General features: G+C 39.2%; 1 protein-coding gene and 1 pseudogene across 1 annotated transcript in view; one reads left to right on the top strand and one right to left on the bottom strand.

The window, feature by feature from the left end:
- Positions 1-17,593, top strand: part of ERC2 (ELKS/RAB6-interacting/CAST family member 2) — an 866,017-nt gene that overhangs the window by 656,476 nt on the left and 191,948 nt on the right. The gene's annotated exons all lie outside the window — the stretch shown is intronic.
- On the bottom strand, positions 7,098-7,594 carry LOC109552186 (large ribosomal subunit protein uL22m pseudogene; annotated as a pseudogene).

The raw sequence follows: 17,593 nt of genomic DNA, 5'->3' as shown, positions 1-17,593 counted from the left end.
ATTTTTGTGCATGGTGTTAGGGAGTGTTCTCATTTCATTCTTTTACATGTAGCTGTCCAGTTTTCCCAGCACCATGTACTGAAGAGGCTGTCTTTTCTCCATTCTATATTCTTGCCTCCTTTATCAAAAATAAGGTGACCATAGGTGCATGGGTTTATCTCTGGGCTTCCTATCCTTTCCCATTGATCTATATTTCTGTTTTTGTGCAAGTACCACACTGTCTGGATTACTGTGTAGTATAGTCTGAAGTCTGGGAGTCTAATTCCTCCAATTCTGTTTTTCTTTCTCAAGATTGCTTTGGGTATTCGGGGTCTTTTGTGTTTCTATACACCTTGTGAAATTTTTTTGTTCTAGTTCTGTGGAAAGTGCCACTGGTAGTTTGATAGGGATTGCATTGAATCTGTAGATTGCTTTGGGTAGTATAGTCATTTTCACAATATTGATTCTTCCAATCCAAGAACGTGGTATATCTCTCTATCTGTTTGTATCATCTTTAATTTCTTACATCAGTGTCTTATAGTTTTCTGCATACAGGTCTTTTGCCTCCTTAGGCAGGTTTATTCCTAGGTATTTTATTCTTTTTGTTGCAGTGGTAAATGGGAGTGTTTCCTTAATTTCTCTTTCAGATTTTTCATCATTAGTGTATAGGAATGCCAGAGATTTCTGTGCATTAATTTTGTGTCCTGCTACTTTACCAAATTCATTGATTAGCTCTAGTAGTTTTCTGGTAGCATCTTTAGGATTCTCTATGTATAGTATCATGTCATCTGCAAACAGTGACAGCTTTACTTCTTTTCCGATTTGGATTCCTTTTATTTCTTTTTCTTCTCTGATTGCTGTGGCTAAAACTTCCAGAACTATGTTGAATAAGAGTGGTGAGAGTGGACAACCTTGTCTTGTTCCTGATCTTAGAGGAAATAGTTTCAGTTTTTCACCTTTGAGAATGATGTTAGCTGTGGGTTTGTCATATATGGCCTTTATTATGTTGAGGGAAGTTCACTCTGTGCCTACTTTCTGGAGAGTTTTTATCATAAATGGATGTTGAATTTTGTCAAAAGCTTTTTCTGCATCTATTGAGATGATCATATGGTTTTTTCTCCTTCAGTGTGTTAATATGGTGTATCACACTGATTGTTTAGCATATACTGAAGAATCCTTGCATCCCTGGGATAAACCCCACTTGATCATGGTGTTTGATCCTTTTAATGTGCTGTTGGATTCTGTATGCTAGTATTTTTTTGACGATTTTTGCATCTATGTTCATCAGTGATATTGGCATGTAGTTTTCTTTGTGACATCTTTGTCTGGTTTGGTTATCAGGGTGATAGTGGCCTCATAGAATGAGTTTGGGAGTGTTCCTCCTTCTGCTATATTTTGGAAGAGTTTGAGAAGGATAGGTGTTAGCTCTTCTCTAAATGTTTATTAGAATTCCCCTGTGAAGCCACCTGGTCCTGGGCTATTGTTTGTTGGAAGAGTTTTAATCACAGTCTCAATTTCAATGCTTGTGATTGGTCTGTTTATGTTTTCTATTTCTTCCTGGTTCAGTCTTGGAAGATTGTGCTTTTCTAAGAATTTGTCCATTTCTTCCAGATTGTGCATTTTATTGGCATAGAGTTGCTTGTAGTAATCGCTTACGATCCTTTGTATTTCTGCAGTGTCAATTATTACTTCTCCTTTTTCATTTCTAATTCTAATGATTTGAGTCTTCTCCCTCTTTTTCTTGATGAGTCTGACTAATGGTTTATCAGTTTTGTTTATCTTCTCCAAGAACCATCTCTTAGTTTTATTGATCTTTGCTATTGTTTCCTTCATTTCTTTTTCATTTATTTCTGATCTGATCTTTATGATTTCTTTCCTTCTTCTAACTTTGGGGTTTTTTTTTGTTTTGTTTTTCTTTCTCTAATTGCTTTAGGTGTAAGTTTAGGTTGTTTATTTGAGATGTTTCCTTTTTCTTAAGGTAAGATTGTATTGCTATAAACTTCCCTCTTAGAACTGCTTTTTCTGCATCCCATAGGTTTTGGGTCATCGTGTTTTCATTTTCATTTCTTTCTAGGTATTTTTTGATTTCCTATTTGATTTCTTCAGTGATCTCTTGGTTATTTAGTAGTGTATTGTTTAGCCTCCATGTGTTTGTATTTTTTACGTATTTTTTCCTGTAATTGATATCTAGTTTCATAGCGTTATGGTTGGAAAATATACTTGATATAATTTCAGTTTTCTTAAATTTACCAAGGCTTGATTTGTGACCCAAGATATGATCTATCCTGGAGAATGTTCTATGAGCACTTGAGAAGAAAGTGTATTCTGTTGTTTTTGGATGGAATGTCCTATAAGTATCAGTTAAGTCCATCTTGTTTAATGTATCATTTAAAGCTTGTGTTTCCTTATTTATTTTCATTTTGGGTGATCTGTCCATTTTTGAAAGTGAGTTGTGAAAGTCCCCTACTATGGTTGTATTACTGTCAATTTCCCCTTTTATGGCTGTTAGCATTTGCCTTATATATTGAGGTACTCCTATGTTGGGTTCATAAATATTTATAATTGTTATGTCTTCTTCTTCGATTGATCCCTTGATCATTATGTAGTGTCCTTCTTTTTTTTTTTCCCCCCACAGGGAAAAACACATTCATTTTATTTTGCAATGTTTGCAGTATACTCACTTCGCATGTCTTTCCCCTCAGGGTTAGCTGGAGCCTCATAAAGTTTGGTAACTCTGAGTCAGCTCCAAAGACAGTATATTCCCCATCCACATCACACACCCCACATCTTACTTCTGGAAGGATGAAGTGGTCCTAATATTTATACAGTTGAAAACAAAACCCAAGTCAGCATTCTGACAACATAACTCTTTACTGATCCATATGACATTTGCCATTTTACCCTTTCCCCTCACTGTGTCTTTAAGAAAATAAACTTTCCCAAAAATCCAATGACTATTTTCCAGCGCACCCTGATGTCTGCTGCCATAGGCCCATGTCCCTCTGCTTCGTAACACTCAGCACAGTGAAGACTTGTAATTAGTGATTTACTGAATTACTCTGCCTTTCCCAGCTGAGTTAGAGCTCCACAAGCAAGGGCCGATTCCTCTTTTACTACCTGTATCCTCAGCACCAGGAATATAATGGTTGCCCAGTAAATTACATTGAGTTAAAGAAAACAAAAGCTAACCTTTAAAAAATACCTATCATATGATAGCAGTTGGGGTGATGGTTACCTTTGGGGAAGACAGGTGGGTAGTGACTGGCAGGGGGCATGAAGGAGACTCAGGGTTGCAGTCACATTCTATTTCTTCACCTGTTTACCTGGGCATGTTCACCACTTGGTCATTTATTGAGCTAAACTTATGATCAGTGTACTACCTGCACTGAAAGAGAACCTAGAGACCCTCTGATGCAGTGATTCTCTAGCCACACATCACTGGGGCATTCATTACAAGTGCAAACCCCCTGGTCTCCCACACCAGATCCTGACTCACTAAGTCTTAGAGTAGGGCCCAGGGATTTGGATCTTTTAACAAGTCCTTCAAGTGATTCTGAAGAAGGTGGTCTACAGAGAACACTGAGCCTCTTATCTTCTAGATGAATGAAATGGAGACCAGGGAGGGAGGAGACCTGCCCAGAGTGTTCTTCTGGTTAATGAGTATGCCAGGACTAGAATGAAGTTCGCCTTCGACCACTCCAGTGTTATTTCCATGATTCCATGCTAGAATAGCTTAGGACCCAGAATGAATCTGCCCTAAACCTCAGTGCCTTATTCCACTGAGCCCTTTGCCTTTTTACCCACACATTAGGTTAATTGCGGAGGCCCAGAAACATACCTGTACATTCATTAGGTATGCAGAACCAGGTACTTAAACTTAGAGTTTAAATCATAGCTCCAATATTTACAAACTGTGTGACCCTGAGATAGTTATTTGTAAAATATAGCAGGGAGCATGTCAAATAATGTGGTCCCAGTAAATAGTATCTATAATTAATGCCATCTTAAAACATGGTGCTAAAGATACATTCTTCATTCGACTAGAGGGATATTCTCAAAGTGCAGTCCCCTACAATAGGATCACCAGGAAGTGCTTATTTAAAACAGATTTCTAGTGAATCAGAATCTCTGGGGTAAAACCCAGAAGTCTGCATTAATAAGCAAGCACCCCAAGTTCTTCCTCTACATATAAACTTTTGAGAAACACTGGACTAGGGCCATGGACGGAGTGCCTCTTGTCAATGAAAACACGTGTATCAACGAAAACCAGGTAGTGCTGAACACTAACAATTTTCTGCTAACAAGAGGGAAGTGAGTGCCACCTACTGCCTTATTTTTATTTATTTATTTATTTATTATCATTATTTGATTTATTTTCAGGTGTGTTGGGTCTTCATTGCTGTGCATGGGCTTTCTCTAGTTGCAGTGAGCAGGGGCTACTCTCCGTTACAGTGTGCGGGCTTCTCATTCCAGTGGCTTCTCTTGTAGCAGAGCACAGGGTCCAGGCTCACGGGCTTCTGTAGTTGTAGCACACAGGCTCAGTAGTTGTGGCTCATGGAATCCGGAGCACAGGCTTTGTAGTAGTGGCGCATGGGCTTAGTTGCTTCATGGCCTGTGGGATCTTCCTGGACCAGGGCTCAAACCCATGTCGCCTGCATCATCAGGCGGATTTTTAACCACTGCACCACCAGGGAAGTCCTGTGCATTAATTTTGTATCCTGCAACCTTACCAAAGCCATTGATTAGTTCTCGTAGTTTTCTGGTGGCATCTTTAGGATTTTCTATGTATAGTATCATGCCACTGGCAAACGGTTACAGTTTTACTACTTCTTTACCAATTTGTATTCGTTTTATTTCTTTTTCTTCTCTGATTGCTGTGGCTAGAACTACTAATACCATGTTGAATAATAGTGGCAAGAGTGGACATCCTTGTCTTGTTCCTGATCTTAGAGGAAATGCTTTCAGTTTTTCACCATTGAGAATGATATTTGCTGTGCGTTTGTTGTATATAGTTTTTATTATGTTGAGGTAGGTTCCCTCTATGCACACTTTCTGGAGACTTTTATCATAAATGGGTGTTGAATTGTGTCAAAAGCTTCTTCTGTATCTATTGAGACGATCATAGGGTTTTTATTCTTTAATTTGTTCATATGGTGTATCACACTGATTGTTTTGCATTTACTGAAGAATCCCTGGGATAAATCCCACTTGATCATGGTGTATGATCCTTTTAATGTGTTGTTGGGTTCTGTTTGCTAGTATTTTGTTGAGGATTTTTGCATCTATGTTCATCAGTGATATTGGTCTGTAATTTTCTTTTTTGTGATATCTTTGTCTGGTTTGGGTATCAGGGTGATGGTGGCCTTGTAGAACAAGTTTGGGAGTGTTCTTCCCTCTGTAATTTTTTGGAAGAGTTTGAGAAGGATAGGTGTTAACCCTTCTCTAAATGTTTGATAGAGTTCGCCTGTGAAGCCATCTGGTCCTGGACTTTTGTTTGTTGGAAGATTTTTAATTGCAGTTTCAATTTCATTACCTGTGATTGGTCGGTTTATATTTTCTAATTCTTCCTGGTTCAATCTTGGAAGGTTGTAGTTTTCCAAAAATTTGTCCATTTCTTCCAGGTTGTTCATTTTATTGGCATAGAGTTGTAGTAGTCTCTTAGGATGCTTTGTATTTCTGCAGTGTCTGTTGTAACTTCTTCTTTTTCATTTCTAATTCTATTGATTTGCATCCTCTCCCTTTTTTTCTTGATGAATCTGGCTAAAGGTTTGTCGATTTTGTTTATCTTCTCAGTGAACCAGCTTTTAGTTTTATTGATCTTTGGTATTGCTTTCTTTGTTTCTGTTTCATTTATTTCTGCTCTGATCTTTGTGATCTCTTTCCTTCTACTAACTTTAGGTTTTCTTTGTTCTTCTTTTTCTAGTTGCTTTAGGTGTAAGGTTACATGGTTTATTTGAGATTTTTTCTTGTTTCTTGAGGTGAGCTTGAATTGCTATGAACTTCCCTCTTAGAACTGCTTTTGCTGCATCCCATAGGTTTCGGATTGTTGTGTTTTTGTTGTCATTTGTCTCTAGGTATTTTTTTGATTTCCTCTTTGGTTTCTTCAGTGATCACTTGGTTATTTAGCAGCACACTGTTGAGCCTCCATGTATTTGTGTTTTTTACTGTTTTTGTCTTGTAACTCATTTCTAATCTCATGGTGTTGTGGTTGGAAAAGATGCTTGATATGATTTCAGTTTTCTTAAATTTTCCAAGGCTTGATTTGTGATCCAAGATGTGGTCTATTCTGGAGAACGTTCCATGTGCACTTGAGAAGAAAGTGTATTTTTCCGCTTTCAGGTGGAATGTCCTAAACATATCAATTATTTTAGAGTGCAAGGCTGAGACTGGTTCAATTCCTCTCTCCGTAATTGAATTCACTCTGAAAAATGAATCAATCCTAAACTAGACAGCCAAGCAATAGTAAACATTATTGGTAAGAGACATAAAAATAGTCATTATTTAAGCAAAATAAAACATTCTAAGTTAAATGATTTTTGGAGTTTTAGATTAATATATCTAATAAACTCCTGTAGTTTCAAGTTACTACTAAAACAGTAAAGGAAAATATAATCTGTCGTCCACTGACCTATGCCAACAGTGAAAGGAAAAACTGAACTACAGAATACCCTAAAATACTACACTGAAACAATGTGCAGGGATGCTCTCCTCTACCACCCCCTCCCCCAGTTCCAGGAGAGAAATCAAGTGAAATAATAAGGACAAGCTTTTTTGTCCTATAACTTTCTACTCAAGTCCAGTATCAAAACTACCACTTGCAGGGCACAAGCTAGAAAGCTAACATTGCCTTCAAACAGCACTCAAAAAAGCCTTCTGAATTATATAGTGTGTCACTACATTTAAAGCTGACTTCTCCTTCCTAGTTGCCAATGCAAAAAATATACCCAGAGGCTCAAGAGAGATGGGCAGAGCTTTATAAATATTCATGTAAAACTAGCAGTTGTACTTCATATTTCAGTAATTCAATGACAAATCATAGAAAGCGTCTGTCTTTAATTTTTGTTGGTTTTAGGAAATAAATGGTAAAATATATACACTGTGGAGTCTTAATACTCCCATCATAGAGTGTGAATGATGGTCCAGTTGCAAAGCTCCTGGATATACTCTTTGGCATGGGCGACTGCTGTCTTTGGTGCCTCAGGTGGAGGTGGAGGGCCTTCCACCAACTTCACAAAATTATGGCAAAAAACCTTCTCCATAATTCCAAAGCAACCTCTGCCGTGGTGCTGGATGCATTTCAGGTACTGGCCTAGCCCTGAGGTGGACTCAGCTATATATAAATTGGATCTGAATTCCACACTGTGTGTGGTCTCTCACTGACATATCTTGTACTTCTAAGAGAACCTCTTTAATTATCTGGGCCCCTTTTTTGTCACTGAATTCCAGCTGAGCCAGAGCCTGGTCAGCGGACATTCCTTGTATCAGTTTTGCCAAATACCACATCTTGTCTTTGCTGTACTTTGTCTTCGAGAATGGTAGACTTCCCCAAGGCCAGCTTCCCCCTCAGATTCTACATCCATAATGCACCCAGATGATCCATTATTACTGCCGCCATCCTTCTCCCTCTCTCTTCGGAAGCCTCCGAGTGTAGTGTCTTTCTTTGTCTCTTGTAATAGTCTTTATTTTAAAGTCTATTTTGTCTGATGTGAGAATTGCTACTCCAGATTTCTTTTCATTTCCATTGCATGGAATATGTTTTTCCATCCCCTCACTTTCAGTCTGTATGCATCCCTAGGTCTGAAGTGTGTCTCTTGTAGAGAGCATATATACAGGTCTTGTTTTTGTATCCATTCATCCAGTCTTTGTCTTTTGGTTGCAGTATTTAATCCATTTACATTTAAGGTAGTTATCGATATGTATGTTCCTATTACCATTTTCTTAATTTTTTTAATAAAGAAATTAGATATTTTAATTTTTTTAATTTATTTAGTTTTTTGGCCACGCCACACAGCTTGCAGGATCTTAGTCCCCTGATCACGTATCTAACCTGTGCCCCCTGAAGTGGAAGCATGAAGCCCTAACCACTGTACCACCAGAGAATTCCCTAGATATTTCTTTTAACATCTTTATTGGAGTATAACTGCTTTACAATGGTGTGTTAGTTTCTGCTTTATAACAAAGTGAATCAGTTATACATATACATATGTGCCCATATCTCTTCCCTTTTGCATCTCCCTCCCTCCCACCCTCCCTATCTCACCACTCTAGGTGGTCACAAACCACCGAGCTGATCTCCCTGTGCTATGCAGCTGCTTCCCACTAGCTATCTGTTTTATGTTTGGTAGTGTTATATGTCCATGCCACTCTCTCACTTTGTCACAGCTTACCCTTCCCCCTCCCCACATCCTCAAGTCCATTCTCTAGTAGGTCTGCGTCTTTATTCCTGTCTTACCCCTAGGTTCTTCATGACCTTTTTTTTTTCTTAGATTCCATATATACGTGTTAACATACAGTATTTGTTTTTCTCTTTCTGACTTACTTCACTCTGTATGACAGACCCTGGGTCCATCCACCTCGCTACACATAACTCAGTTTCATTTCTTTTTATGGCTGAGTAATATTCCATTGTATATATGTGCCACAACTTCTTTATCCTTTCATCTGTTGGTGGACACTTAGTTTGTTTCCATGTCTTGGCTGTTGTAAATAGAGCTGCAATGAACATTTTGGTACATGACTCTTTTTCAATTATGGTTTTCTCAGGGTATATGCCCAGTAGTGGGATTGCTGGGCCGTATGGTAATTCTATTTTTAGTTTTTTAAGGAACCTCCATACTGTTCTCCATAGTGGCTGTATCAATTTGCATTCCCACCAACAGTGCAAGAGTGTTTCCTTTTCTCCACACCCTCTCCAGCATTTACTGTTTCTAGATTTTTTGATGTTGGCCATTCTGACCAATGTGAAGTGATATCTCATTGTAGTTTCCGTTGTTTTTGGTGTCTGCCCCCAGTGGGTAAGGTTAGTTCAGTGGGTTGTGTAGGCTTCCTGGTGGAGGGGACTGGTGCCTGTGTTCTGATGGATGAGGCTGGATCTTGTCTTTCTGGTGGGTAGGACTGCATCCAATGGTGTGTTTTGGGGTGTCTGTGACCTTATTATGATTTTAGGCAGCCTCTCTGGTAATGGGTGGGGTTGTGTTCCTGTCTTGCTAGTCGTTTGGCATAGGATGTCCAGCACTGTAGTTTGCTGGTTGGTGAGTGGAACTGGATCTTAGCGTTGAGATGGAGATCTCTGAGAGAGCTTTCGCCATTTGATATTACATGGAGCCAGGAGGTCTCTGATGGACCAGTGTCCTGAACTTGGCACTCCCACGTCAGAGACACAGGTCTGACACCCAGTCAGAGCACCAAGTCCCTGTCAGGCACACAGCTCAGAAAAAAAGGGATGAAAAAGAAAGAAAGAAACATAAAATAAAATAAAGTTATTAAAATAAAAAATTATTTAAAATAAAAAAATGAAAGTAATTAGAAAAAGAAAGAAGAGAGCAACCAAACCAAAAAACAAATCCACCAATGATAGCAAGTGCTAAAAACTATACTAAGAAGAAAAAAAAAAATGGACAGACAGAACCCTGAGACAAGTGGTAAAAACAAAGCTATACAGACAAAACCCACAAAGAAGCATACACATACACACACAAAAAGAGAAAAAGGAAAAATATATATATATATCTATATATAAAAAGGAAAAAAATGGAAAAGAACCACCAAATCAATAAACAAATCCCCCAGTGATAATAAACTCTAAATACTGAACTGAGATAAACATAAAACCAGAAACAAACTAGATGCAGAAAGCTAGACCCCAGTCTACAGTTGCTCCCAATATCCACCGCCTCAATTTTGGGATGATTCATTGTCTATTCAGGTATTCCAGAGATGCAGCGTACATGAAGTTGATTGTGGAGATTTAATCCTCTGCTCCTGAGGGTGCTGGGAGAGATTTCCCTTTCTCTTCTTTGTACGCACAGCTCCCGGGGTTCAGCTTTGGATTTGGCCCTGCCTCTGCGTGTAGGTCGCCGGAGGGAGTCTGTTCTTCGCTCAGATAGGACGGGGTTGAAGTAGCAGCTGATTAGGGGACTCTGGCTCACTCAGGCCGGGGTGAGGGAGGGGTACGGAATGCGGGGTAAGCCTGCGGCGGCAGAGGCCAGCATGATGTTACAACAGGCTGAGGCACACCGTCTGTTCTCGCGGGGAAGTTGTCCCTGGATCATGGGACCCTGGCAGTGGCGGGCTGCAAAGGCTTCTGGGTGGGTTGGGGTGGATAGTGACCTGTGCTTGCACACAGGTTTCTTGGTGGCTGCAGCAGCAGCCTTGGCGTTTCATGCCCATCTCTGGTGTCCACGCTGATAGCCGCGGCTTGCGCCCATCTCTGGAGCTCGTTTAGGCGGTGCTCTGAATCCCCTCCCCTTACGCACTCCGAAACAATGGTCTCTTGCCTCTTAGGCAGTTGCAGACTTTTTCCTGGACTCCCTCCCGGCTAACTGTGGTGCACTGGCCCCCTTCAGGCTGTGTTCACGCAGCCAACCCCAGTCCTCTCCCTGGGATCTGACCTCCGAAGCTGGAGCCTCAGCTCCCAGCCCCCACTGTCCCCGGTGGATGAGCAGACAAGCCTCTCAGGCTGGTGAGTGCTGGTCGGCACCAATCCTCTGTGCAGGAATCTCTCCACTTTGCCCTCTGCACCCCTGTTGCTGCGCTCTTCTCCATGGCTCTGAAGCTTCCCCACCACCGCCCCCCATCTCCACCAGTGAAGGGGCTTCCTAGTGTGTGGAAACTTTTCCTCCTTCACAGCTCCCTCCCAGAGGTGCAGGTCCCATCCCTATTCTTCTGTCTCTCTTTTTCCTTTTTTCTTTTGCCCTACCCAGGTATGTGTGTAGTTTCTTGCCTTTTGGGAATTCTGAGGTCTTCTGCCAGCGTTCAGTAGGTGTTCTGTAGGAGTTGTTCCACATGTAGATGGATTTCTGATGTATTTGTGGGGAGGAAGGCGATCTCCATATCTTACTCCTCCACCATCTTGAAGGTCCCCCCCTTGGCTTATAATTCTTTATACTTTTAGAAGTTCTTTTGGTGTAGATCTGTTGGTGATAAACTCTTCAATTTTTGTTTCTCTGAAAATGTTTTTATTTCACCCTCATTCTTGAATCAACTGGTTTCAGGTAGAAAGTTGTTTTCTCTCAACCATATATTGTTTCACTAACTTCAAGGTTCTGCTGTTGCTGTGGAAACATGTGCTATCTGGCTAATTATAAGTGACTAGCTTTCCTCTGTGATTGTTTTTACTCTTGCTACAATGTACGGATGTAAATTTTATTTTATTTATTCTGCTTCCTATATGTATGAATTCATATCTTTCACTCATTCTGTATAGTTCTCAGCTGTTCTCTCTTCACATACCACCTACCATTTGTGTCTCTCTTTATGGGACTCTAATTACATGTGTGTCTGTCCTCCATATTGCTTAACATCCCAGACTCACTTTCCCTCTTCTAGTCTCTCTGAGCTGTATTCTGGGTTATTTCTCTATTTATTCCTTCCAGTTCACCCATTCTCTCTTCAGTACTCTCTAATCTGTGACTAAACCCATTCATTGAGTTTTTTTGTTTTTGTTGTTGTTTCTCAGCATATCATTGAGTGATTTTTAAATTTAATTTAATTTATTTTTTATACAGTAGGTTCTTATTAGTTATCTATTTTATACATATTAGTGTATATATGTCAATCCCAATCTCCCAATTCATCCCACCCCTCCCATACCCTGCTTTCCCCTCTTGGTGGCCATACGTTTATTCTCTACATCTGTGTCTGTATTTCTGCCTTGCAAACTAGTTCATCATTGAGTTTTTTAGATTAACAATTATATTTTTTTGTCCTCCAAAGTCCAGAGTTTAGTTTGGATTTTCCAAATCTTCCTAGTCTCTTTTTGCATGCTTTTTTATTTAATTCTTTTATTTATTTAAGCATTTTATAAACAGCTATTTTATAGTCTATAGTTAATAATTACAATATCTGAAGCCATTATGTATGTATATCTAAATTCACACTTATTCTCAGGTAATTCTGCTGTCTTTCCCTCGTTGATGATTAGTTTCCTTTTATGCTTGGTAATCTTTGTGGATTTATAAATGGCAAATATTGGTGGGAGCCATAAGTGACTAAAATAGAGATTCTTTTCTCCAGAGAAAATTTGTTTTGGCCTCTTCTGGGAGCAAGGGCTGCTACTAATCTAGGACCACTTAGTTCTTTTAATAATCCTGGTTTAATCAGGGCTTTCAGGTTAAGCCCCTCCAACTTGCCACTGGATTAGTCTCTCAGTTGTACAAGTGACCTTGCTGTTTGCTCTCAGAGCAACCCCTGCTATTTATGTGGGCTTTCAGCACACTATTCTGGTTTCAGCTCAGTTTTGGAGTTTTGTTTGTTTATTTTAGTCCTTTAGAGGTTTTCCTTACTTCCCATGAGCCCAACAATGCAATAAAAATTATGTTTTGAAAGGGCCCTTCATAGCATCATAGTCAGCCATGATGCTGGAAGCAGAAGTTTCTTATTTCATATGCCCAATGTGCACACACTATTAATAGAAATAATTTCTAAAAAAACTTTAAATATTTTGTCTGTCAATCTTAATTTTACAATATTGCTGCATTGTAGGTTTTCCAGGATTTTCAGTTTAACCCATCTCCCTAAGATTTTCAAGTGAAATCCCATTACTGATTACCAAGGATATGCAAGATGGTTTACCATTTTTTCTTTTTTTTTTTTTTTACTTAAAATTTACATTTATTCACATCTTGATATTCAGAGGAGACTTTATTTGAGTTGCTGTATTTTATGTGGAATCCAAGAAAAAGTAGGTTTGGGCCTGAATTACAGAGAAAATTACCTCCCCCTCCCCCCACTTTTTTGTAGCAATTAAGTGCTGCTTCTGAAGATCATATTACTTAAAAAAAAATAGGCTTTTCTTTTTAGAGCAGTTTTAGGTTTACAGCGAAATTGAGTGAAAAGTACAGAAAATTTCCGTATACTCCCTGCCCTCACACATGCATAGCTTCCTCCGTTATCAATACCTCCCACCAGAGTTGTACATTTGCTACAGCTGATGAACTTACATTGACACATCATGATCACCCAGAGTCCATAGTTTACCTTAGGGTCCATTCTTGGTATTGTACACACTTTGGGCTTAGACAAATTTATAATGACATATATCCACCATTAGAGTATCATACTGAGTAGTTGCCCTGTCCTAAAATTCTCTGTGCTCAGCCTATTCATTCCTAGCTCTCCCTAACCCTTGGCAACCACTGATCTTTTCACTGTCTTCATAGTTTTTCCTTTTCTAGAATGTCATATAGTGGAATCATACAGTCTGGGCTTACTTTGTTGTTGTTGTTATATTTAAACATTTATTGAGGATTACTCTGTCTCAGAGTTGGCAACCTTTTTCTTAAAGGACCAGATAGTAAATATTTTAGACTTTCAGGTCTGTTGCAGCTACTCAGTTCTGCTGTTGTAGTGTGAAAGCAGCCATAGAAATACATAAACAAATGAATGTGGCTGTGTTCCATTGGAACTTTGATTACAGAAATAGGCAGTGGGCCCATGAGCTGTAGTTTACTGACACCTGATCTATTCTAAACTCTGGATCATGGGGGGTTTTTTTTGTTTTTTTGTTTTTGTTTTTTTTTGCATATTGAATCTTCACTGATATTCACCAACTTTGTTTCGAAGGTTCTGCCTTCTTACAAGTCCACCAAAGACACAGTGGTCTACTTTCTTTCTCAGAAAAGCCAGGCTTTGCGTGCTTAGGGCTTTTACACATGCAGTTCCCCTTCCTGGAATGCCCTTCCACATGCCCTGTGTCTGCTTCCTCCATTATAGCTTCAGATCATAACCTTAATGCCTCCTGCTCAAGATGATTTCCTTGATTTCCCTCTGTAAAGCCATTTCCCTCCACTTCTCATTGATACTTGCCAAAGAATTCTGTCATTTTGTTTTAGAGCACTGACAGAAATTTGTAACTATGTATTTCCTATGAGGGCAGGATCCATGTATATTCTGACTGTGTATCTAGAGCCCAGCACAGTTCCTGGCAAATAGTAGGTATTCTGGGTAATTGTTTGCCAAATGAATGAAGCAATCCTGTGAGGCAGGTACTGTTACTAGTATCTACCTTTTACAGATGAAGAGACTTAGGTTCCACCAAAGTAAGTAACTTACCCAAAGTCGTGTAGCTAGTAAGTGTCAGACCCCAGATTCAATCTGAGGTGGGTCTGTCTGATTCCAGGCCCTGTGCTGATCTCCAGTCCCTCTGTGGCCTCTTGGTTTCTTGTTATGTGCAGAGTTGAAGAACAAAGTTGCCCAGATACTCTTGGAGACCTGTCAAGGGAGTAAGAGGTGGGGGGTGGAGAGGTGGGCTTACAGAAGCCTGGTGTTAGTATCAAATGAACTGACTCAAGTTAAATAGGAAAAGGATCAGTTACTTAATTGCAAACAATCTCACTGTTAAGGTACAGCTTTATGATTCAGGGGTCAAAACAGTTTTATGCCAGCAGGATCCCAGTGTTCTTGTGGTGGTGAAAGGGAAAGTAAGTAGGAAGGTTCCATTCTCAGTGGAGATCCAGGGCAAAGCAAAGTGCCCCAGCTTATCCAGGAGGTCTGGCAACCATTAAAGAGAAATGACTTCCTAAATTCTAACTGACAGGAGGACTGAATGCATTGTACCATCCAGGAGGCAGAGCCCCCATGCTCAGGGAAATGAATATGGTTTAAAAACTCGTGGGATCTTTCCGGTCTGTCCCAAGCTTGGGAATTCAATGTGGAACACTTTTTTAAAACAACAATTTGAAAGAAAGTTAATGTACTTTTCTTGGGATTTTGTAAAGCTGTATTTTGCTTATTAGTCAGTGGAAAAACCTATATGACTAAAATATGTTTAAATGTAAGCTGGCTAATAGAACAGGCTCAGGGCAGGAAAATAGACCATTTGAAACAAATCAACCATTAATTTCCTATGTATTGCTTAAGAAAAAAGAAAACATTGAAGCAAAGTGAAAATGACATGATGGTCCATTTCAAACATTTGGTATACGTAACATAAATGAATTCTGTGCAGTGATTCTGTGAGTTCAGCCAAACCATGAGAGCCAGCTTTAAGGACTTCATTGATAACCGTGAGTTTAACGCAGTTTTGCAGAATTATGTGTTAATTCTCTGAAAGGCATCAACTGTAAATAAGAATATATTACTTTGTCAAAGAAATAATCCATAAACAGAATAAAACTTGTCTGGGTGTGACACTGACTAGCACTTAACTTATGTAGAAGTGGTTGTTCCCAGAGAGAAATACAAGATACTTATGCTCACACACATGTGTGCGAAAACTATCTGTACTAAAAAAAAGCATATTTTTACATCTTCCTGGATCTTTTACTTTTATGCAGTAAACATAATTCATCATTTTCCAAATAGGAACTGAAGTTACAATAAAGCCCATGTCTTCAAGTGTGTGCGCACACACACACACACACACACACACACACACCATGATTAATAAAAAATAAAAATTGAAAATGAAAGCCTTGAAAACCTGGAGGAAGTAACTCTGCTAACCACAAAGTCCATTCTGATTACTATGATTGGTCATCAAGTTTGGCCCTGAACTCCCTGGCAGGCAGGGCAAAAAGGGAAATGGGATAAATTGTACCATTTTTGTTATTAGAAAGGAGGAAATGGACCAGCTCCTGGAGATAGAGATTTTCCTGGCACCAGATATTAAAAACAGTTTCTTGTGTGTGATTTTCTATAGGAATATTGAACCACATAATGGATAATGCCCTCAACAGCCCTTTCCAGCAAATGCAGATGTGGTTTTCATAGAGCTGTCTCTTGCAACAACCCCCAGTAAAAGCTGGTACCATAACATGAGAGTACTGTTTTTTATTTCCATATTGTAAAAGGTACATGGTTTTGCTTTCAGTACATATTTCAAAGGTATAGAGAGACATTCTAATTTGTTTGCCTATGTTGCAGAGATCTGGAATTATTCCTATACCTAGGCATTTCCCCATGGATTTTTGCTTGGGCATATCACGTATTAAAAGATTTCCAGTCACCACCATCTTCTAAATGTTTTGAAAGTTCTGAGCTAGCACTCAAGTTCTTCTGTTAGTCTGCCTTTCTCTTTATTCATTAATGATGTAGTAAGGTTTTCAATAATTTGGCTAAGTGCAGACAGAGGCCCTAAATTATATGGTTATTCACAGGAAGAATAGTGTTAGCCCTTTCATCACATTCAGTGTAAATTATTTCTGCTTTATCTAGACTTTTCTACTTGTTTTTCATTTTAATGTTTTATTAACAATATTATTTTGTTATCATTATATTTATATAATCAATATGTCAAACTAACATGACTTGTATAACAATCAAAACACCGTTTTTTGGTCTCCTACTACCCCTTTACACATTTAAACAGTGAAGGAAACCTTCTTCACGGCAGGCCCAGTATCTTTTCTGCTCACTCTTAGGCAAAAACAGTCCTATAGACACTCTAAGACACAGATATTCTGTAATTGGACTATTCACCTGGGTTTTTGATTAGCAAACAATCAACTGAAATGTACTCAAATGAAGATGTTAAAGATTGGTTAAATCCATTAGCTTAGAAAGGCTAATCGGGTAGTTCTCACCTTTTTGTGTTCACAGCATTCTTTTAAATTCTATTATTATGTGGACATATCCATTTACTGCCCAAGGCTCAGACTTGTAGCACTACCAAGCATGGTTTGCCCATGTCCCAGTAAGACATGAACTTTTGCTGGTGATGACTTGACACTTGCCTTTCCTCTCTTATTTCTTAATTGCCAAAAATGACAATGCACTCTACATTGTATCCCACAACCCATTCAGCTCTCTAGCCTCTGGAAGACTTGGTGGTCCTTAGCAGTACAGAGCCTCATTTGTGGCCAGTGGAGAGCTGCCAAGGACTTGGTTTTGCCTTGTCAGCTTTGGGGGAAATCATATACACTCAATTTGTTAGTTCATCCTATATTTTGGGAAATGATAAATGTGAGAAATTGTCTAAGATTCCAATTTGCATGAAGATGTTGCATTTTATTCAGGTTTCCATTATTGTTGTTATTGGGCATTGTATATTCACGGGTACACTTCCTTGCTGCATCCAGTGGACAACAAATGGAAATCAAAGGAAGTTTCTTCAGCACATGTTTATTGGATGCCTACTGTGAACTGAGCACAGGGGCAGGTGATGAAGTGTGGGGAAAGAGGTTGGTCAGCTCTCTTCATTTTAGGAGCACAATAGCCTAAAGAAGATGTAAACATTTTTCCACAATAAAACTATCTATTAAAAAGATAGTGGATAGCTTAGTACACAGCAACTTTTCAATGTCTAGCTTCAAGAACTAAACAACACCCTCTCCACCCTCTGCCTTCTTGCCTGCTCCCCTTATTAGAAGAGATGGGATTTTCTTTTTTGATTGTCCAGAGTTTTGCTGAGTTAGCAAAGGCAGTGCAATTTGCCCAGTCTTAACCTCAAAGACTG

Source organism: Tursiops truncatus, chromosome 10 (genome assembly GCF_011762595.2).
Source record: "Tursiops truncatus isolate mTurTru1 chromosome 10, mTurTru1.mat.Y, whole genome shotgun sequence".
Classification (NCBI taxonomy): Eukaryota; Metazoa; Chordata; class Mammalia; order Artiodactyla; family Delphinidae; genus Tursiops; species Tursiops truncatus.
This window is presented reverse-complemented; position numbering and strand designations above follow the sequence as displayed.